The following is a 22,861-nucleotide window of genomic DNA, read 5'->3' on the forward strand; positions in this document are numbered from 1 at the left end:
GCGGAGCGCGGGAACTTTCTCCCCCCCTCCCGCTGCAGGAGTTGTGTGCACTGCAGCGGTGCCGAGAGAAAAGCACAGAAGGCAGCAGGCTCTGGAGAACAGGTAAGAGACGGAGCCTTGTGGGCAGGCGAGCAGTCCCGTTTTTTGGAAATTGCTGAAAAGGTTTGTTCGGTGTGTGGCAGGCGCACGTCGTGAGCTTGCGTGGCGATCTGCCGGTCTGGAGTTATGCAAATGAGGCCGAATTGCATCCCGGGACATGCTGCGAATGCGCAACGGCGACTGCAGATGTGTAGGAAACGGCGCGCTCGTTTTCTCGTTTTGCCCACACTTTTGAGTGTTAGTGTGGCGTGTGAGTGTGTGAAAGAGTGGGCCCAGCTGGAGGCGGTGGCGTGCGGGGCGAGGAGGTGGCCTAGGCTGCGCGATTTGTGCTGTGGGTGCGGGCCGCTTGCAGGGGCATGTTTAACTCATACTTACCTGGCAGGGGAAATACCTTGATCAAGAAGGAGGTTCACCCAGGGCGAGGCTCGGCCATTGCACTCCGGCTGTGTTGACCCCTGCGAATTCCCCAAATGTGGGAATCTCGACTGCATAATTTCTAGAAGTGGGGGACTGCGTTCGCGCTCTCCCCTGATGTGCTTGGTCCAAAATCAGATACGGGAGGGTTAGGACACCACGAGCTGCGTGGCTGCGGAAGGATCCCGGTTCGACAGGAGTGGACGCCGCTGCTGGTTCTCGCTGGCTTTTAGTTAGGGGTCCGGAGAAGCATCTCAAGCTAGTTCCACTACTCCTTCCGGACGTTCATTCCCTTTTCAAAGTCAGTCGTTTTGCTGTAGTCTGCGTTCTTTAGGCTGATTATCGAGGTTAGCCTTTATTTGGTCATGGGGGGCCTCGGTACTGTATGCTGAGTCTAAAGACAGTTTCACCCGTTTTCTGATTGCTCGGTTCTGTACCAGTGCAGACATGTCAAACAGTGAATGGCTGTACCTCTATTGTATCCGTGCTCAATGAATGAAATCGGTAACAAATGAATATATGTCTAGTTATACGAAAAACGAGTGGTTTATCGACTCATCTTCATTTGCAGATTTAGAGGCAGCTTCGATATTCGTTTTACAGACGGGTTTTTTTTTTTGAATATGGGTCACACACATGCCACAGCAACAAAACATCTCTAGAGATGAGGCTATAGATCACCTTTCCATCCTGCAGGTTTTCCTCCCAAAGCCTACGGCACCAACGGCGACCCCTGCTGGCCGGGAGAGCAACCTGGTCGGGAGAGCAACCTGAGCACACCTGGTATTCCCAGGCGGTCTCCCATCCAAGTACTAACCAGGCCCGACTCTGCTTAGCTTCCAAGATCAGACGAGATCGGGCATGTTCAGAGTGGTGTGGCCGTAAGCGAAAGCCCTGGCGCCTGACTCGCTACTTGAAGCTGTGTGTGGCGGGGGCTCCGTGCCCCCCGAGCGGGACTGAAGGATCGTTCGTGTGCAACTCTTTGGAAAGGAGCTGCTTTCCAAATCGCATTGCGTGCCTGGATGTTGGCGAATGCGCTCCCTTGTGTTGGCTCGTCCCGCACTGGAGGAGGACAAAGAATCTGCACGGAGGAGCACCAGGCAAGTCTTCAGTGCACAGCACTCTGGAAACATTTCGGGGCTGTCGCGTGTTTATTTCAGCACGTAAAGCGCACCGGTCCAACACTTCGGCCGGGCGCGCGGCGCCTCCGCCCTCTTGCTGCCCCTGCAGCTGCTTCACTTTTCCCTTTAGTTGCCATCGATTTTTTTGTAGTGCTATACATATACGATTGAGGTATCTTAGAGTTCTCCTTCGAAGACCCAGCACTCTCTTTTCTTTTCCCAGTGTTACTCATATCGGACTTTTTAAACCTAAAAAAAAATGGTTTTTTTTTTCTTTCAATTATAACTGAAGTTTAAACAACTAGTGTTAAGTCCTTATTTTTCTGTAGTCAAAAAAAGCAAAAATTAACATTCAGGTCATGAAAAACTCAAAAAAACTCCCCAACCACTAAACTTTACCTCCCACCTGAGCGCCATCTTGAACGCCCCTACCACCAGAGAATGCTCACGATTTCGGAAGCTGTCTCCGGGACGTGCTGATTCCACACATCCTGAATAAATCATGATATTGTTAGTTGCTGTAGCTAGACGTTCAAATGAGTTTCATGGCCAGATGGACTGTTTCCTCCAGCGGTATAATATTGCAGTGAGACAGCACGATGCCTGCAAGACTATGTCACGCTAAACGCCACAGATTGTGTTTGTCCGTTCGTGTCAGTCGTCCCGCAGCCACGGGAAGTGGGACACAAACATGCTGCAATGCTTTCAAGACGTTAGGATTTGTTTGTGCAACATCCAAGAGGAGTACTTGTGGCTTGAATGTGAACTGTACGTGCCCGCCCCCTTTCCTCTGTAGTGCATGAGTTCCTCCCGGCATGCCCTTCGTCATTGTTCTGTCATCTTGTATTTAAAGGGTTGTATTTCTGCTGCTGAAAATAAGCAACGGTTTTCTCACAACGCCCTTTGTTCCCAACGGAGCCCTTGTCTGTCATGAAATTCTTCAAAACCTCAAGCTAGAAGAAGAAGAAGACGACAAATATGAAGCGTTATAGCAACGACATGCCATGACACGATCGATAACGATTTCCATAGGATCCCCGCGGTTGCCTGGCAACCGTCAGCTTTGCGCAGTGGCAGTATCGTAGCCTGTGAGGGTTAGCCGAGGCGTGATTATTGCTAGTTGAAAACTTTTCCCAATACCCCGCTTCCGCCGGTTTGCAATACAATCGGCGAAAGCAATTTTTGACAGTCTCGTCAGAGACTGAGCAAGGTGTTTAAAGACAGATTTGGTCACGGTGATATCATGGTAGAAAGAAACGAACTTGTTACGTGTCAACAGAAACGCTCTTTCAGCTTTATGCAGAGAACAGCGTCTGTCGAGATTACTTTTGTGTCAGCGCGAAACGCCGTGTGCTTGTCAGTATGATTTCATATTGCTCGTAGCGGCGCCTGGCTTTTGTCTGTCAAACGTTAGGTTGCGCTTCTTCATGCTGCATCGTCGGCATGAGTGGAGCATTTTAAACGTCTGTACTTACTGCGCCCCATAAGAAATCGTTTGTCCCCATTCAAAAGAGATTGTGCGATGTCCTGCAGCGTTCGCAAAGCAAACCTTTGACAGTTTGAAAAGAGGAATTTATTCTGCTTCCTGTGCGTGCAGTACTTACAAAGTTGAACGTCTTTACACGATCTGCTGCAGTTTTCAGTGGGTGGGCTTTGTCAAATGGCTTGGAAAAACGCACTGTGTTTCTGCTCGGGAAACATCATGAGCAGTGTCCTGCATGTTTTCTGTGTATAGCTGTCTTTTAACGCATACAGAATTCATTCGAAATCATTGATTTCTCCAATTAACAAGGGTCTCTTTTTGAACCTGCCAGAAGCATTCTTACAATGTAACAGATTTACTCCGGGGAAGGGCAGCATGACATTGAGAGTAGCTCAAGCTTTCAGCACCTTTATCTGACTGCATGTATGCAGACTCTGCTCAGAATCCCCTGTAAGATTCTCCTTCAATTCCGTTTTGCAGTGCTTTAGCTCTTTCAAAAGGCTTCGCTTTGCTAGTCACAATCCAAGGCTCATGACAGCATTTGAAAACATTCGTAACTGCGTTGGCCGGGAATCGAACCTGGGTTAACTGCTTTGAAGGCAGCTATGCGCAACACTGGCTCGCTCCAGAATAAATCTCACGTCGAGGGCATATTTTTTTCCATTTTACCGTGAGTCGGGCTCAGCTGCACAGAGGAGAGAGCAGAGCAATGAGGTCACGGGGACAGGGGAGTCACACGCTGGCGGTTTGAATACGCGGAAGATCACTGAGGGATCCACAGTATATGGACCCTCCGTGCGCCATCAGTCCGCACTCCGGACTCTGAATCCTGCCATCCGAGTTAAGATCTCGGCGGAACCTGAGGCGCAGTTCCTTCTTAAAACGTAATCTGGTGAGCATTTCTAGAATCGTACTTGTATAGATGCAGCCTTTAATGTGTTGCTAGGTTAAAATTGATGACTTCTTGTATTTCAGTAGGCAACTGCCCTCTTGATTTCGGATTTAATTTCTTTATTACAGGGGCGCTTTTATGAAGACAGAGTCATGTTCAGGTACTTTGCTTGATGGAGGAAGCTCATTTCGGACTCTGTGATCTGCTCACCTGGAAAGGTCTGCTATACTACTACAAGAGAGAAGTAGAGTCTGGAAGAAGGGACAATTTTATGATGCTTTGGAAGATAATGTTTTTTTTTTCTTATACTGAAAATGAAAGGTAGTTGTTTCTATATGGACTCAGTCTTTGGAATTTGTATATATATATTTCAGTGATCCCTCAGCCATTCCTTCTGTATTGTAATTCAATTTCTCTTTTAAAATTCCTTCCCCACTTCTAGGACCTGCAGTTGCTGAACTCCACAATGGCTTCTATTGGAAAGTCTGTGACTGAGACCAAGTGTTCACTTTTTTATGAAACCATTATTTATTTAGGAGCAATGAGCAATTCTTATATAAATGCAATAAAATCATTATGCTCAAACTATGAGAGAGAAAATTAAGGATAATTTAAGAAATCAGTCTTAGCTTGTTTCTATACACAGATGGTATTATTTATTTTCAAAGGAAACCCGCGAGGATTCCCCTGGTGTGCAAGATGTGCCTGAATACTCTTGATCAGCTTCCTGCTCACTTGAAGAGGGCGTGTATGAAGCACGCCACGGCAGAAAACATCAGGATGGCCTCTCAACAGGCGAGGGAGGACATGATGAATCACCTGAAGAACGGGGTCATCGTGGATTACCACAGAATAGAGATCGTGTCTGGTGAGGCAAACAGGATAGTGGTTGTAAGACTGCTAGAGTCCTTGGGCCTTTTTGTACATGGGAAGCCTGAAGACACATTGGCAAGGTGAGATATTTTTAATCTGTAAGGCTTCTGTAGTTTCTTTTTGAAATCATTGTTACAACATATTATGTAAAAGCATGTTGAAAAGAATCTACCTGCATTCCAGCGGCCCTGAGCAAGAGGCCGCAGTCCAGGAGGAAGAGATGCCAGAGGCTGCTCTAGAAACTGAAACAGAAGCGGATAAGGAAGGGGAAGATGTGAGCTCTGAAGAACTCTATCAGCAGTAAGACTTTTTATTTTTCAGATGTATCTATTTTTTACTAAAATTCTAATTTGTCTTATAGGTATAAAATGTTTAAACCGGTGTTTTATATCCTTACAGGCCCTGAGTAGTTAAAAAGTATCAGCAGGCCGGAAGAGAGTGGCCCAAGCTGGACTCTATAGAAAGCACTCCCTGGATGCTCCTCTCCTGATTGGATTCAAACAGTACCTTACCAAGGATCTGGGAGTGGCAAATTATTCTCAGGAGGTATTTATTTTTTAAAGGCATTTAAAATTAAGCAATGGTATCTTCATTGTAAATGTTTTTATTTCTTAGCTTAAAATTCACCCATGTGAAATGATGTCAGCCATAAACATCATGACTCTATATTTCCTACCTGAATCTATTCTACTTAAATTATTACATTATACACAATTTGAGTTCATTTTAAAAAGTAAAAGGTAATGAAAGGAATGCATTTTCATAAGAAAGATAATACCGATATGCATGTGATAATCTTCCTTATATCATGTAGTGCATCATTTGGACACTTTGTGGGCTTCAAATACAAAGAAAATCATGTTCTATGGTACAAGATAAATACAAAACTTAAGCTTTTATTTTAATTAGATTTGTTTATAAAGCATAAGCAATCATTTATTACATCGCTTCTTGAATTAAATCTTTTGACAAGAGGTAAGACTTCTGTTACATTTAAACCCATGTTTAGCTGTGTTTTTTAGATTTAACTGAACCAATTTCTGTGTGTGCTAATGTCCTTGAATTCTGACAACATCACACTAAATTACATGATATAAAACAGCTAATGTTTCTAGAGATAAAGTTTCTGAGATGCTTCTAATTACTTTTTATTACCAGGGACAGTTTAATTCACCTTGTACAGTACTGTAAGACCAAGATGCTTTTTTTAAAAGTTATTTAACATTTTATAGAACTTTGTCTACTATGGCAACATGATGTGCTTGGTGAAACTTGGAAAAATACTGCTTGGCCACTTATCTTAAGATAAAGATAGGATAAAGGTTTATCTTTTGCACCTACCTGACCCCCAGGGAAGGCCAATGCTTTCTAAGTTGATGGTTCCCTACAGTAGACTGTACTTTAATTTCAAAGGTAATGTATATTGACCCAAATCAGTTTTGGAATCCAATCTACTGACGAGATGGAGCACATCCTTTTTTCAGGATTTTAGCATCATACGTTTGGTATATTTAGTCCCTAATGCTGAAAGAAATGATCATAGAACATTTGGACACTTTGTGGGCTTGAAATACAAAGCAAATCATGTTCTATGGTACAAGATAAATACAAAACTTAAGCTTTTATTTTAATTAGATTTGTTTATAAAGCATAAGCAATCATTTATTACATTAATATATGTAAAAATAACATTTTAGCATCATACGTTTAGTATATTTAGTCCCTAATGCTGAAAGAAATGATCATAGAACATGACATCTAACCTTACCTGCGGTGTTTTTAATCCCTATTGCTCAATGCACGGTGAAAGCATTCCATACATGTGTCTGACAATGAGGAATAGGCCCCTGAGACAGTCATTTGCCTGTTTCACAAATGATCGTATTTTACTAGAGATTCTGTTTGGGATTCAGATGTGCATTCGGACAGCAATCCCTTTCAAGAAATGATACGTTCTGGATGAGGTCAAAGGTGCTGGAACACTGTATCTAGGATGTGTTTGCAGAGACTGTGTGTCTCCTGCTTCAACGCAGTGATAAACAGATGTGCTCCTTTAATTTATTGGTACATGCCCAGGGCAGTAAGCAGTCTGAGGATTTATTTCCAGATGGCATAGAGCAGTGAAGCAGTGAAGTAGTGCAAAACACTGGATCATTATATTATTAGAATCTATTCTACTTAAATTATTACATTATACTCAATTTGAGTTCATTTTAAAAAGTAAAAGGTAATGAAAGGAATGCATTTTCATAAGAAAGATAATACCGATATGCATGTGATAATCTTCCTTATATCATGTAGTGCGTCATTTGGACACTTTGTGGGCTTGAAATACAAAGAAAATCATGTTCTATGGTACAAGATAAATACAAAACTTAAGCTTTTATTTTAATTAGATTTGTTTCTAAAGCATAAGCAATCATTTATTACATTAATATATGTGAAAATAACATTTTAGCATCATATGTTTAGTATATTTAGTCCCTAATGCCGAAAGAAATGATCATTTGTTTAACATGCACGGGTCTGTCTCAAAGGATGCAGTACTCCTGAAGGGTCTCAAACCCTACATTTCGGATGCCTAGCTGTATCCCTCACATGTGGCACCTCAGAATGACTTCTAACCTTATCTGTGGTGTATTCAGTCCCTATTGCTCAATGCACGGTGTACATACTGCATACATGTGTCTTGAGAATGAGGAATGGGCCCCTGAGACAGTCATTTGCCTGTTTCACAAACAGGGACCTGGACCTAGACCTGGCCCGTACAGGGCTCAAACCCGCGACCTTGGCGTTATTAGCACCACGCTCTAACCAACTGAGCTAACCAGCCTCACGACAGTGCTCCTCTCTGTGCTGCAAAAAATCAAACTCAGGGAATTTCTTTTGTCCTCCTTTGAATAGAAAGCCGTGTAATCAGTGTACGGGCTTTCTCGTGCAGTTTCATGGTTCTTGTAACCCAAATCCTACACTGGCCTGAAGTGACCCCCCATTTCACAGCATTTTTCAGCTGATTTAAAATGTACCTAAAGGAGAAGCATTATTGAAGACCATCAATTACCAAGAGCTTTTGTCAAAGGTTTTGGTGGTCATTTTTAATGACCACAGAGCGCTATGACCTCGGTTTTACATCTCATCCAAGAGACAGCGCCCTTTTACAACACAGCGTCTCCGTCACTATGCTGGGGCATTGGGACCCGCACAGACCTCAGGTTGAGCGCCCCCCCACCGGCACCATTAACACCGCTTCCAGCTGGAAACTTTGTTTTTCCCTGTAGCTCACCCTCATCCGGGTACTGACCTGGCTAACAAATGCTTTGCTTCAGTGGGTTTTCAGTTGCGAGTTGCAAGGGGATGCAAGTGATGGAGCCGCTCGCTGCAAAAGCCACTGCTTTGGCTGGGAATCGAACCAGAGCCTCCCACGTGGGAAGTGAGAATTCTACCACTGAACCACCAATGCTCAGTACCCAGGCCTTCAAAAAAGACGCTTTTTTGGTGCTCTGTTAAAAAAGCGTCGACATTACCTCTTTCAAAAGGCTTCACTTTCCTAGTCACATTCCAAGGCTCATTGAACCCGGGCTGTTTCCTCCAGCGGTATAGTATTGCAGTTAGACAGCACGATGCCTGCAAGACTATGTCACGCTCTGACGAGACTGTCAAAAATTGCTTTCGCCGATTGTATTGCAAACCGGCGGAAGCGGGGTATTGGGAAAAGTTTTCAACTAGCAATAATCGCGCCTCGGCTAAACCTCACAGGCTACGATACTGCCAATGCGCAAATCTGACGGTTGCCAGGCAACCGCGGGGATCCTATGGAAATCGTTATCAATCGTCTCATGGCATGTCGTTGCTGTAACGCTTCATATTTGTCGTCTTCTTCTTCTAGCTTGAGGTTTTGAAGAATTTCATGACAGACAAGGGCTCCGTCGGGAACAAAGGGCGTTGTGAGAAAACCGTTGCTTATTTTCAGCAGCAGAAATACAACCCTTTAAATACAAGATGACAGAACAATGACGAAGGGCATGCCGGGAGGAACTCATGCACTACAGAGGAAAGGGGGCGGGCACGTACAGTTCACATTCAAGCCACAAGTACTCTTCTCGGATGTTGCACAAACAAATCCTAACGTCCTGAAAGCATTGCAGCATGTTTGTGTCCCACTTCCCGTGGCTGCAGGACGACTGACACGAACGGACAAACACAATCTGTGGCGTTTAGTGTGACATAGTCTTGCAGGCATCGTGCTGTCTCACTGCAATACTATACCGCTGGAGGAAACAGCCCGGGTTCGATGAGCCTTGGAATGTGACTAGGAAAGTGAAGCCTTTTGAAAGAGGTAAAGCACTGCACAACGGAACTGAGGGAGAATCTTACAATGATTTCGAATGAATTCTGTATGCGTTAAAAGACAGCTATACACAGAAAACATGCAGGACACTGCTCATGATGTTTCCCGAGCCGAAACACAGTGCGTTTTTCCAAGCCATCTGACAAAGCCCGCCCACTGAAAACTGCAGCAGATCGTGTAAAGACGTTCAACTTTGTAACTACTGCACGCACAGGAAGCAGAATAAATTCCTCTTTTCAAACTGTCAAAGGTTTGCTTTGCGAACGCTGCAGGGCATCGCACAATCTCTTTTGAACGGGGACAAACGATTTCTTATGGGGCGCAGTAAGTACAGACGTTTAAAAAGCTCCACTCATGCCGACGATGCAGCATGAAGAAGCGCAACCTAACGGTTGACAGACAAAAGCCGGGCGCCGCTACGAGCAATATGAAATCAAACTGACAGCACACGGCGTTTCGCGCTGACTCAAAAGTGATCTCGACAGACGCTGTTCTCTGCATAACGCTGAAAGAGCTAAAGAGCGTTTCTGTTGAGACGTAACAAGCTTGTTTCTTTCTACCATGATGTTACCATGACAAAATCTGTCTTTAAACACCTTGCTCAGTCTCTGACGAGACTGTCAAAAATTGCTTTCGCCGATTGTATTGCAAACCGGCGGAAGCGGGGTATTGGGAAAAGTTTTCAACTAGCAATAATCGCGCCTCGGCTAAACCTCACAGGCTACGATACTGCCACTGCGCAAAGCTGACGGTTGCCAGGCAACCGCGGGGATCCTATGGAAATCGTTATCAATCGTCTCATGGCATGTCGTTGCTGTAACGCTTCATATTTCACAGCATATTCCCGCCCCCCAAAGAAAAGAGCGCCAATCAGAGAGGCGGAGACCGAGGACTCGCAGAGCAGACGGCCACAGTCGCCGTAATAAGAGCGATTGTGAGCGGTTTTAGTTTCTCTCTTTGACCAGCCCAGCTGCGCCCCACCTGAAGGCAGGGAAGCACAAAAATTCTATGGAACTCATTCATGTTCCTCTCCATGGAAATCTTTAGTAAAAGGCAAAAGATTTGTACGAGATGAAGAGAAACCAGAGTGCGTGGCTGGACAGCTGCAGGAGCCCAGGCCGCCTTCAAGGCCTCTGCCCTGCCGGTCGTGGTTGGCAATGCACCTGGCCTTACAAACGAGCCAGTGGGGCCCGTTCAGCTCTGGGCTCATCGCCTGCGGCTCTCGGCTTACCTGGCAGGGGAGATACCTTGATCAGCCTGTAGTTAGAGTAGTTGGATTGTTTTCTTGTTTTGTGGAAGCAGTGTTTGTTTTGCAGTTTGAGATGGCAACCTTTGGATCCCGCAAGAATGCTGTACGTTTTGAGCTTTTGGATGACCTCTTCATGGATTGTATGCAGTTCAGCAGAAAAGTGTTACAGAAGGAACGTGGCTTTGAACCTCGGCACTTGGATTTCATCTTCGCTCTCCCAGGTCAGAAAGCATTTGAGGTTGTTTTTGCTACCTATTCTCTGTTTGAACAATGTGTGGATGTGTTTGAGGCAAAAAGAGGGAAAGTTCCTGCCCTTGAGAAGATCAACTTGCAGCCTCTGACAGAGAGAGAGAGGAAAACGGTGCATGTTGTTATGTTCTCGGAACTGGCAAAGACGGAGGACATTCACACCTGGCTTAAGCAGTACTGCACCGTCCACCATGGAACTGAGGTTAGAGATGTTGACGGTATAAAAACAGGAGCAAGGAAATTCGAGGTTCGCTTGCTACCGGACAATGTAAATGGAGGCTTAAGGCACCTGCCCTCTACAATCCGGCTGGGCGCCTGCAATGGCTATGTTTTTTATGTGGGACAACCAAAGGTGTGTCGGCGCTGTGGTGTTGTGGGACACCTGGCATCGTCCATACATTTCAAAATCCATACAGCTTGTGAAAGATGAAATCCATTTCTTGGTTGTCAGTGGAAAAAGATTGCCGGCTGCAAGAAGCGCAAGTGATTGTTTTCTTTGACCATAAACCTGCAAATGTAGGGAGCACAAGCGGCCGTCAGTCTCTGTGGCGCAATCGGTTAGCGCGTTCGGCTGTTAACCGAAAGGTTGGTGGTTCAAGCCCACCCAGGGACGCATGTCTCAGTTTTTCCAATGTAAACATCATCACCGCTAAAGAAGATGGCGCAGAAGGCTCCACAGTCGAAACGCTGTGCTTCTTTTCTTCTCTTTTCAGCATGGAGTAAACCTTTGCTTGATCCTTTGCAGCCTACGCATGCTGACACAGCTACCTTTCTCTTAACGCGCCTCAATCATTATTCACCAAAACCATCAGCAGAATGTGTCGCCTTTGTGGTGATGTCACTCCTCTGCTTCACAAATGTCCTTAGTGACGGACCATTTCTTTCTGCCATTTTTCCGGAGCGGTTATTGATTGCTCCATCATTTCCCTCATACTTTCCATCCCTAGATTGAAAAAAAAAAAAACAGAAACAGGCTGACAGGACGACAATCAAATTGCAAAAACTCATCAAAGCACTCGATAGAGTATTTGAATCCACAAGTAGCTACGAGCAACTTTGTCCTGGCTTGCATGAAAGTCGGAAAATGTCAAAAAGAAAAAGATGGTGGCTTTTTCATATCTGTTCTTTTATTTTTAGTTCGTTGGCTCTTCTGTCCATTGTCCTCCTGCCTGGCTCTTGACCTGTGACTGTCTGAACGCACACATTAGACTTTCAGGCGGGGGATTTGTCCTGAGCCTCTGTGAAAGACCCACCCACCCCCATAAATAACTGCTCTAGAAACACATGAATGCAAAACTAAACCACAGCTTAAAGAGGAGCTCCAACTCAGTGCCATACTAATGTAAACGAAGTAATACTAAGACATGTTCTTATGGATTTGTCTTACCTTGAGATATGTAATTGGATTTCAGGATTAACTTCCTCATTCAATGTACTGGTGATTTTTTGCCTGGTCAGTACCTGGGTGGGAGACCTCCAGCGAACAATTAAGCTTGCTGCTGGAAGTGGTGTTAAGAGACTCTTAGGATCTTCCAGAGGTGTCTGTCCAATAGCACTAGTTAGTTGCCTTAGAGCTGGCTCAAACATTGCTCAAGAGTCTACCTTTCACAGATGCGCAAAGATGAATGATGGGGGTGCACGCTTCAAGGAGCCTTCCAACTGTAGGGACCGATTAGAGACGATCCGTAGCATGTGTTCGTTTCCATATACGCCCCGTGTCTCAACGGTAGGACAGAGTCAAATACTGCCTCGACACGTAACAGCGTTATATTAAACCGCAGGACTTGAGGGCTGTTTTGTTTGAATGTTCAAGGCATTGGTAAGAGCGTAGGTCAAGGGCCATTGGTGCATCTCCTGTAACTGGAGTAAAAATGCTATTCAAAGTGCAGTGACTAAAATCGTCGTCCACATGTCTCCGTTGTTGATTGCTTTCTGTCTAAGAACGTTCTGTTTTCATGTCCGAACGGGGAGACTTTATCATTCCAACTTGAAGCCACCCTTAAGTCCTCTGAGGTGTGTGTGTGTGTGTGCTTGCACGTATGGCGTAAAAGGTTTCTTAAACGGAGAGCGAACTTGAAAAAAGTTGCCTCCACTGCCGCCGCCGCCTCGCACTCCCTGTTCGATTGTAGCAAGAAGGCAGCGGCCGCAGCGCTCGCTGTAGTCGTGGCCGAGTGGTTAAGGTGACAGACTTGAAATCTGTTGGGGTCTCCCCGCGCAGGTTCAAATCCTGCCGACTACGGCGTCCTTTGCATTTGGTTGCGTGCGTGCGTGTAAAAGGACCAGCGCCGTTCCGTTTTCGCTGGGACCTTTAACACTCTAAATCGCCTGGACCCGCAGCCTGTGAAATCGATTCTTCAGCACCCACGATGGACGCTTTGCCGCTGGACACAGATAACGATGCTTTTCTGCAACGAGCTTTCCAGCTGAATTTTCTCAGCAGCTCCGTACTGAACCTGTTCTCCATTGCAACATAGCGGAGGCTCGTCACGTCTATAGCAAGGCTGTGTAGGACCGCATACGCCACAGTGACTTGTACACAGACCACATGAAAGGCAAGCAAAATACACTTTTAAAATTCCAAAGACTCACAAGGTCAGAGAAACAGCGATGACCTGAACAGATCTGTTACAGAAGTCTAGGTTGACCTTTTTAGAGCTGTAATTGCATTTTTGTTTAATAGAAGATCAAATCTACTCGCATGTACCAGCACCTTACAGTTTAGTGATGTTAATTCTGTTTAAGTAATAAGATTGCTAACGATGTTGGACTTTAGCCGGTGTTTTTTAGAACAAATTGCTTACACTTCTGTAAGGAATACCCAGTACGTGCCTTTGTCAGTCATTGCTCACCATACCTGTAACTTTCTTATCTAACTCACTTCCTCAAATGGTGAAGGTCCACAAACATAAATGAAAAAAAAACCCTTGTTGTAGATGAGGTGCACAAAAAAGCAGCCCCTGATAGTGTATAACACATTTATACTATTGCAGAGACACATGTAACATATATATATATAATGTATATATATGAAACAGAAATAGAAACAGAAACAGGAATCGCTTACTCACCTGGAGAATCTCTGTAGGAATATCTAGCATTTATCAATGGAAATAAAAGCTGCTTTAATACAGTGCATGTTCAAACTCAAACCCTCAGCTGCTGTTCTTGTTTGTTTTGGGACAAATTGCAACTGAGCATCGCATGAGCCGTTACGTACCCTTATCTGTTAGGGAATTTCAAGGGAGGAGTTAGGTCAGAATGGGTAGGCTGCAAAACAACAAGTAAAGATTTATTCCAAGATGAAACGTTGTGGCGGTTTTCTTATCTTTTCAGCATGGACTAAACATTTACGTTTTCCTTATATGCTATATATGTATATATTAGCACCAATGTCGTTCTTAAAAACTAACATGAAATTGTCAGGGACATTCAGCTATATACAAAGACGAGACAGACAAAGTAATAATTCTGTATTAACGTGGCCTACATATTGACGCAATGATCGAACTATCTGACATGTTCTGATTCAGATCCCCTGCAGTTCATGCCAATTAGAACAATAGCAATGCTGAGTCCTCCCCACCCTACTGAGCACAAATTCAGCTGCTCTCCAGTTCTTTTCTGCATGTTTTTTCATTGCAATTGAGCTCAGAGCTGGAGATGATCTCCATACAGTTCTGTGTTCACCAGCCCGCACTTGCGTGCTAATTTACGGGTTGTGGCAAATGCTTTTCTATAGTTCATATACATGACGGCAACCTGTTACCGAGGAACCTGAGAGGTTTAAAAGCCTCGCGAGCCAAGCAGGACTCGAACTTACAATCTTCTGATCCAAAGTCAGAAGCGTTATCCATTACGCCACTGGCCCATAGAACACGTGCTTGCACTCCACCACAGAGAGCTCTACACTGCTACTAGTAGTACACTTCCCCATCTAAATTTTCACAGCAAGAAACTTGTGTTTCCTACTATTTTTATCAGGTTTAAAATATCATCTCCTTAAAACAGAAAAAGTGTTGATGTGTCGTGCTGAAATTCCGATTGATTTTGAATTCAAAGAAAAAAGGTTTTCTTCCAAAACACCATGAAATTGTCACATCTTGCAGACAATAGGTGTATTCCATGTTGAAAAGAGAAGAAAGAAAACCATGGAGCCTTTTACAGGTGTGAGGCTTCTTCAGGTGTGAGAAGACCTCACAGTCGAAACGCTGTGTTTCCGTTTTTCTCTTTTCAGCATGCAATAAACCTATTACTTGTTCCTTTGCAGCCGAGGCATGCTGACGTAGGTACCCAGCTGAACATCTTGCAGACTCTACAGTACTTCTCTCCTGTAGAAGTAAAGCAGGGCTTGCTGGGTGAGCTTTTGCTCCGGTAAATTAGGTCACGTGTCATGTTAAATCACTTCTTCTAAACACAACATTTGCTGGTGCTAGCTTTCCCCATGAAAAGAGACATTTCCCTTACAGTACATGACATATCGTTTTTATTCTATCAATAAGTATAGAAATTAAACAAAAGAAAAAATGGTGTCGCCAAAGAATGCACAGCTCTGTCGCCTTGGGGAGGTGTCAAGGGCATTGAGCTCCTTGGACATGAAAAGTGCCCGATAAATGCCATTTCTCATCATTTCTCTTGGCGTCAGTTCTGCTATTAAATGGGACGGAGGCAACGGGCTCAGAGAGCAGGTTAAGTGCACACCGAACGCAGATGTGTCCAAGTGTCTGTAAAAGCGTGGTGCTCCGCTGGCGCTGTTCCCTAGTGGCTTAAAATGCCTGCCTGGTAAGCAGGCGATCCTGGGTCTGAATACCAGCGGTGCCTCTCTCCGTGTCTTGTTGTGCCGAATGTCTCATTTCAGACAAACATGTACAGCTTGGTTCAGTTTAATGCAAGAATTCATTTCCTTTCTGGAATAACTTGTTTTTGAAGAAATCCATACAGCTTGTGAAAGATGAAATCCATTTCTTGGTTGTCAGTGGAAAAAGATTGCCGGCTGCAAGAAGCGCAAGTGATTGTTTTCTTTGACCATAAACCTGCAAATGTAGGGAGCACAAGCGGCCGTCAGTCTCTGTGGCGCAATCGGTTAGCGCGTTCGGCTGTTAACCGAAAGGTTGGTGGTTCAAGCCCACCCAGGGACGCATGTCTCCGTTTTTCCAATGTAAACATCATCACCGCTAAAGAAGATGGCGCAGAAGGCTCCACAGTTGAAACGTTGTGCTTCTTTTCTTCTCTTTTCAGCATGGAGTAAACCTTTGCTTGATCCTTTGCAGCCTACGCATGCTGACACAGCTACCTTTCTCTTAACGCGCCTCAATCATTATTCACCAAAACCATCAGCAGAATGTGTCGCCTTTGTGGTGATGTCAGTCCTCTGCTTCAAAAATGTCCTTAGTGACGGACCATTTCTTTCTGCCATTTTTCCGGAGCGGTTATTGATTGCTCCATCATTTCCCTCATACTTTCCATCCCTAGATTGAAAAAAAAAAAACAGAAACAGGCTGACAGGACGACAATCAAATTGCAAAAACTCATCAAAGCACTCGATAGAGTATTTGAATCCACAAGTAGCTACAAGCAACTTTGTCCTGGCTTGCGTGAAAGTCGGAAAATGTCAAAAAGAAAAAGATGGTGGCTTTTTCATATCTGTTCTTTTATTTTTAGTTCGTTGGCTCTTCTGTCCATTGTCCTCCTGCCTGGCTCTTGACCTGTGACTCTCTGAACGCACACATTAGACTTTCAGGCGGGGGATTTGTCCTGAGCCTCTGTGAAAGACCCACCCACCCCCATAAATAACTGCTCTAGAAACACATGAATGCAAAACTAAACCACAGCTTAAAGAGGAGCTTGTCATGACCGCCAGGCAGTTAAGACCAACTCTTAAGCAATCTAAACAGCACCAGCAGCGGGTGATTATTAACAAACGCCGCCGCACAAGTTAACCCACCTGCACACACTCCACCGTGCGGTACGCAGTGCTATTTTTACCATCTTTACCTGCTTCCCGCTGGTATTGAGTCTACTCCTTGAGAGCTCTACCTGGCGTTTCTGCCTTTTCGACTTTGGACCTCGCCTCTCACCTCGGACTGTTTGCCACCAGTGTTCTCCCTGGATTACGACTTACCTTACGCCTCTTGACCACGAAACAAAGCAAAGCAGAGCAAAACAAAATGAACAAACGAAAACCCTCACGTCCCGCACTTGCATATAACGCCGTTACGTGCCCAAGCGGTATTGTACGTCATCCTAGCACTGCACCCCGGGGCGTACGGTATATGGGAACGAGCACACGCCACGAATCGTCTCGAATCACTCCCTACAGCTATAAGGCACCTTGAAGCATGCACCCCCAACATTCTTCTTTGCGCATCTGTGAAAGGTAAACTCTTGAGCAAACTCTGAACCAGCTCTAAGGAAACTAATCCGATTAGACGTTACTTTGACTAATCTTTTAAGGGACCCTTGTTAATTGGAGAAATCAATGATTTCGAATGAATTCTGTATGCGATAAAAGACAGCTATACACAGAAAACATGCAGGACACTTCTCATGATGTTTCCCGAGCCGAAACACAGTGCGTTTTTCCAAGCCATCTGACAAAGCCCGCCCACTGAAAACTGCAGCAAATCGTGTAAAGACGTTCAACTTTGTAATTACTGCACGCACAGGAAGCAGAATAAATTCCTCTTTTCAAACTGTCAAAGGTTTGCTTTGCGAACACTGCAGGACATCGCACAATCTCTTTTGAACGGGGACAAACGATTTCTTATGGGGCACAGTAAGTACAGACGTTTAAAAAGCTCCACTCATGCCGACGATGCAGCATGAAGAAGCGCAACCTAACGTTTGCATTCCTAGCAAATTCCTTTTATTTTTTGATAAATAAAGACAGTCTTGTTTAACAAACAACACACACAACATTTTACATTGTGAATTCAATTCAAATCAATGTATTTCTATATAGCGCCTTTCACAACAAGGTTGTCCCAAGGCACTTAACAATGCAAGTTGTTAAGAGCCTTGTGTTTAATATGCCGCCTAGGTTACGTGCTGTCTCTTTGAGGCAAATGTTTAAATCCTCTGAGTTAAGTGCTGAAGTTATAGTAGTCCTATCAGTATTGTTGCCTCCGATCAACAGATCCTCATTTTTCTCAGAGTTGAGTAACAAAAAGTTTTCACACATCCAAGTATTTCCTTCCTTAATGCATTTAACTAAACTGATAATAGAAGAGTTGTCGTTTGGTGTAAACAAAATGTTTATTTGAGTGTCATCAGCATATGAATGAAAGTTCATATTATTTTTTCATATTATCCTACCTAGCAGCAGCATGTTGAGAGAGAGAGCAATATTGGTCCCAGCACTGATCTTCTGGTACCCCAAATTGAACTGGTGACATTGATGAAGCAGTACAATTATTAGATATTTGAACATAATGAAAACGATGAGTAAAATGTGAAGTAAACCACTGAAGGACGGTTCCAGATAAGCCAACCTCAAACTCAAGCCTGTGTAACAAAACAGAGAGGTCAACCATGTCAAAGGCAGCTCTAAGATCTAGAAGCACAAGCACTGTTGCATTCCCCGCATCAGTAGCTAAGAGAATATCATTTACGACTCTTGTTAATGCAGTTTCAGAAACCAGACTGAAATTTCTCAAGTATATTATTTGAATCCAGATACGATTGACGTTGGGCAACAACTATTCTCCCAAGACTTTTAGATTGAAATGGGACCTTTGAGACAGGCCTGTAGTTGTTAAGAACTTGTGGATCCAAATTTGACTTCTTAAGGAGTGGTCTAACAACCGCTACCTTAAATTGATCAGGTACAACGCCTGACGCAAGCGATGCATTCATCATACTAATTATAGGTCCTGCCAGTCCTTCGAGGGAATCTTTGACTAGCTGAGTGGGGATGGGATCTAGCGAACAGGTGGTTGACTTTGTCTTACGTCTGTGTTCATGAGTCCACCATAAGAAGAAATCTGAACAGGAGTGGTGATCATGCGAGGTCACCATGGAGGAAACCACTGCTCTCCCCCCCAAAAAAACCACCACTGCCCCTCTCAAGTTTGCTAAAGACCACATGGATGTTCCACAGCAACTCCTGGAACAATGTTCTGTGGACAGACGTGACAAAAGTTGAACTTGTTGGTAAATGTGCACAGCGTTATGTTTGGAGATAACAAAACACTGCATACCAACTCCAAAACCTCATCCCACCTGGGAAGGATGGCGGAGGCTGTACGGCTTGCAATCATCGAGGGACCGATGAATTCCAAGATGTATCAGGAAAATCTACAGCAGAATGTCAGGGTGTCTGCCTGTGATCTAAAACTCGAAAGACGCTGGGTCATGCAGCATGACAAAAACAAAGGAGTACATCAACAACAGAGTGGCTGAAACAAAAGAAATTCCGTATTTTGGGATGGCCAAGTAAGAGTCCTGACCCCAATCCCATTGAAGTGCTGTGGCGTGATCTGAAGCAGGCCGTTCAGTGCAAGACATCCCAAAAATATACATGAACTGAAACAGTTTTTCATAGAGGAATAGGCCAAAATACCTCCTAACCGCTGCTCAGGTCTGACCAGCCGCTACAGAAAGTGGGGGTTGAGGTTTTTGTCATAAAGGAGGTTCCACTAGCTCCTTAATATAAGGGTTCACGTACTTTTTCCATCAATGACCTTGATTTTTTAAACCATTTGGTCAATAAAGAAACAGCAATGTCAAATGTTGGGCGTGTGTTGTTTGTTAAATCACACTCTCTTTATTAATTATTATGACTTAGATAAAGATAAGATCACATGTTAGGAGCCATTCATGCAGAAATCCACATCATTCCGAAGGGCTGTTTACAAAAGTTTTTCTCCCAACTGTATGTGAGAGAAAAGCAGAGACGCTCACTGAGTAAGGTGGGGTTGCAGCTTTGCAAATCACAAGGACATTTGTACGCTCAAAATGGGACAGGAGCACCCCAGATGGGACTCAAACCCACAAACCCTGGCTTAGGAAGCCAGTGCCTTATCCATTAGGCCACTGGGGCACACTGGGTTGGGTCGATCATGCTGATGAAGAGCCAGTTTTTTTTTCCTTTGCTTTTACAAAGGGATCCCCAAAATTAGGAAAGTTAGGCAGCAGAAGGTTTACTGTGACCTGAGAAGGACCGGCATCCAATCACGGTGGTACACACAGACACGCTCTCACTCATCTGAGCTACACGGCTACCAAGATGATCTCAGGTGCGCCGAGCTGGTACGGAACATATTGAACTGAACAACGGCGAATTGTCTCTCAGACAGGCTTTTCACCTCTGAGCTCCCTGACTGACAGTAATCAGCTAGCTAGTGAAACAGTCAGCTGCTTCTAAGCCTTAAACAGCTGCATCTCGGCGCTTCCACAGACAGATGATTTGAAAGCCAAACATCGCCCATTGGGAACACCTTACTATCACTAGTTTAAGAGACTCTTAAGGTCTTGCAGAGGTGCCTGTCTAATAGCATGCGCTTTGCAAGCTATAGGTGTTTAGGCTGAGGCAGAATGCCTGTTAACAAAATGTTTTTCTAAAGGGGCCTCGCACTCTTTTCCAAGCAATGGTCACCATCCCCACCGAGTGTCACAATGTAGTCATGTCCTAGGACATCACCTGTTAGTCTCCATTTGTCTGCCACCAACACTTTAGGTTACAGGGTCACAACCGCACCCCAGAGACCAGAGGAGCCGTTGGCGTTCTGGCGGCGCAGATTGGGCTGAAGGTGGGGCGCTTGAATCTCGCTGTTGGAGGCCGTCTGAAACTGACCCAAGCCTTTCCCTTGAATTAAATGTAAATAAGAAATGAACCCCAGATGCACATGGAATCAATCACGTGTTTCCTTTGAGCCGTTTCAGAGACTGCTCCAGAGTTTACCTTGCACAGATGCGCAAAGATTAATGATGGGGGTGCACGCTTCCAGGCGTCTTACAACTGTAGGGACTGTTTAGAGACAATTCGTAGATTGTGCTCATTTCCCTCTATTCCCCGTGTTGCAGTGGTAGGATGACGTAAATTCCTGCTTCGACACGTAACGGCATTATAATCAAGTGCAGGAGCTGAGGGCTTTAGTTTTGTTTCGTTTTCCATGGCGTTCGTAAGCGCGCAAATCAAAGGCAATTCCTGCGTCTAACACGAATGTAAATGCTTTTGAAAGTGCAGTGTGGTGCAGCTTGTAAAATCCTTTTCCACATTTGTGGTTTGTTGCTGTTTTTTCTGTCTGCCAAAGTTGCATTTTGACATCCGGACTGGGGGACTTTATCATTTGAACGTGAAGCCAGCCTTAAACCCTCTGAGGCGTGTCTGTCTGCCGGCACGAATCTTGTGAAAGGTTTTTTTTTTTAACGGAGAGCGACTTTAAAAAGGTTTCCGCAGCCACCTCGCACTCCGTGTTAGATTATAGGAGGAATGCGGCGGCAGCGAGCTCGCTTTTGTCATGGCCGAGTGGTTAAGGCGATGGATTCGAAATGCGTTAGGGACTCCCCGCGCAGGTTCGGAACTTGCCGACTCCTGCGTCTGCCGCACGTCGCCTTGTGCCTGCGCGGCAAAGGCAAAGTGCCGCTTCTCCTTTCCCGGTACTATAAAAACGTTAAATCGCTTGGACCCGCTGCCATGGAAAGCATTTCTTCAGATTACCATACATTCTGCTTTCGCACCTCTGGTGCTCTACTTATGCCTTTGAAAACCTAATGAATAAAGCTGAAAGAACCGACACGATATGTAGGTGCTCGTAAAGCACGCATTAAAGAACTGTTAACAGCAAGGGTTTCAGTGGGTTAACTGAGAAGGCGTGATCGCTAATTGTTGACTTTTTATTTGGTGTTAGAAACACTCTTACTGTGCATGACGTGCAACAAATGTAGCCACAGAAATTGCATCACGCTTTCATGTATGCTATTGCAGACACCAACGTTGCCTAGATAGAAAACCGAAATAGCCGTGGGTTTGCTTGCTGGTCTGAAGGATCTCTCTTCGAATCTCTATCATTTGTCAATGGAAGTAAAAGACGCTGCAATCTCATACGTTCAGAATCAAACCCGCAGCTGTTGTTCGACTTTATTTCTTGACTAATTACAACTGAGTGTCGCATGAGCAGTTACATAAACTTGTCTGGTATATTTGAACACAAATGCCGTTCTTCAATTAAAACTAACAGTACATTGTCAGGGACATTCAGTTCTATACAAACAAGAGACAGACAAGAGAATATTTCTACCTTTCATGTGGACTACGTGTTGACTTACTGATCGGAATAATTGAAAAGTTCGGGTTCATAGCCGATGCAGTGCGTGCTAATTAGAACAACAGCAACGATTAGCTCTCAGCACCGTACTGAGCCCAGGTGTTTTTCTAAAGCTGTCAAGTGCAGTTCATTTACATGAAGGAAATCTCTTACTGGGTACGATTACAATACAGTAAGTAGCACAGGCTACTTAGGGAGTAGCCTGATGCGTTTAAAAACGACCCGAGCCAGGCGGAAGTTGAACCTACAATCTCCTGATCCGTAGTCAAACGTGTTATCCATTGCACCACTGACCCTGGTGCAACACTGCAGGACTGCAAGCCGGTGAGCTCAGCACTGCAACTAGTAAAATACCCCGGTCCATTCTTTTCCAGAAGTGAGAAACACCTGTTTTCTACATTTTGTCTGTTTTAAAACCATATCTCTTTAAACCAAACCAAGAGTTTGTCTTTTGCTCTGATATTCTGATTCATTTCGATTTCAAAGAAAAAAAAAACTACCTTCCAAAGCATCATAAAATTGTCCCTTCTTCCAGACTCTACTTCTCTCTTGTAGTAGTACAGCAGACCTTTCCAGGTGAGCAGATCACAGAGTCCGAAATGAGCTTCCTCCATCAAGCAAAGTACCTGAACATGACTCTGTCATCATAAAAGCGCCCCTGTAATAAAGAAATTCAATCTGAAATCAAGAGGGCAGTTGCCTACTGAAATACAAGAAGTCATCAATTTTAACCTAGCAACACATTAAAGGCTGCATCTATACAAGTACGATTCTAGAAATGCTCACCAGATTACGTTTTAAGAAGGAACTGCGCTTCAGGTTCTGCCGAGATCTTAACTCGGATGGCAGGATTCAGAGTCCGGAGTGCG

The 22,861-nt window shown here is 44.5% G+C and overlaps 9 non-coding genes and 1 pseudogene across 9 annotated transcripts; 5 read left to right on the forward strand and 5 right to left on the reverse strand.

Moving 5' to 3' along the window:
* Positions 1 to 466: 466 nt before the first annotated feature.
* Positions 467 to 630, forward strand: LOC138235828 (U1 spliceosomal RNA). Its single transcript, XR_011188367.1, has one exon. It is a non-coding gene; the product is annotated as a U1 spliceosomal RNA (small nuclear RNA).
* Positions 631 to 1,281: 651 nt separating this feature from the next.
* Positions 1,282 to 1,400, reverse strand: LOC138235820 (5S ribosomal RNA; annotated as a pseudogene).
* A 1,293-nt stretch (positions 1,401 to 2,693) lies between these two features.
* Positions 2,694 to 2,835, forward strand: LOC138235850 (U4 spliceosomal RNA). The gene has a single exon (XR_011188385.1). It is a non-coding gene; the product is annotated as a U4 spliceosomal RNA (small nuclear RNA).
* A 5,688-nt stretch (positions 2,836 to 8,523) lies between these two features.
* Positions 8,524 to 8,665, reverse strand: LOC138235774 (U4 spliceosomal RNA). Its single transcript, XR_011188316.1, has one exon. It is a non-coding gene; the product is annotated as a U4 spliceosomal RNA (small nuclear RNA).
* Positions 8,666 to 9,835: 1,170 nt separating this feature from the next.
* LOC138235841 (U4 spliceosomal RNA) lies at positions 9,836 to 9,977 on the reverse strand. Its single transcript, XR_011188376.1, has one exon. It is a non-coding gene; the product is annotated as a U4 spliceosomal RNA (small nuclear RNA).
* Positions 9,978 to 10,204: 227 nt separating this feature from the next.
* LOC138235793 (U5 spliceosomal RNA) lies at positions 10,205 to 10,321 on the reverse strand. Its single transcript, XR_011188334.1, has one exon. It is a non-coding gene; the product is annotated as a U5 spliceosomal RNA (small nuclear RNA).
* Positions 10,322 to 11,267: 946 nt separating this feature from the next.
* trnan-guu (transfer RNA asparagine (anticodon GUU)) lies at positions 11,268 to 11,341 on the forward strand. The gene has a single exon. It is a non-coding gene; the product is annotated as a tRNA-Asn (tRNA).
* A 1,544-nt stretch (positions 11,342 to 12,885) lies between these two features.
* trnas-uga (transfer RNA serine (anticodon UGA)) lies at positions 12,886 to 12,967 on the forward strand. Its single transcript has one exon. It is a non-coding gene; the product is annotated as a tRNA-Ser (tRNA).
* A 2,822-nt stretch (positions 12,968 to 15,789) lies between these two features.
* On the forward strand, positions 15,790 to 15,863 carry trnan-guu (transfer RNA asparagine (anticodon GUU)). The gene has a single exon. It is a non-coding gene; the product is annotated as a tRNA-Asn (tRNA).
* Positions 15,864 to 19,692: 3,829 nt separating this feature from the next.
* Positions 19,693 to 19,765, reverse strand: trnar-ccu (transfer RNA arginine (anticodon CCU)). The gene has a single exon. It is a non-coding gene; the product is annotated as a tRNA-Arg (tRNA).
* Positions 19,766 to 22,861: the final 3,096 nt, after the last annotated feature.

The sequence above is a fragment of the Lepisosteus oculatus genome, unplaced genomic scaffold (genome assembly GCF_040954835.1).
Source record: "Lepisosteus oculatus isolate fLepOcu1 unplaced genomic scaffold, fLepOcu1.hap2 HAP2_SCAFFOLD_83, whole genome shotgun sequence".
Lineage (NCBI taxonomy): Eukaryota > Metazoa > Chordata > Actinopteri > Semionotiformes > Lepisosteidae > Lepisosteus > Lepisosteus oculatus.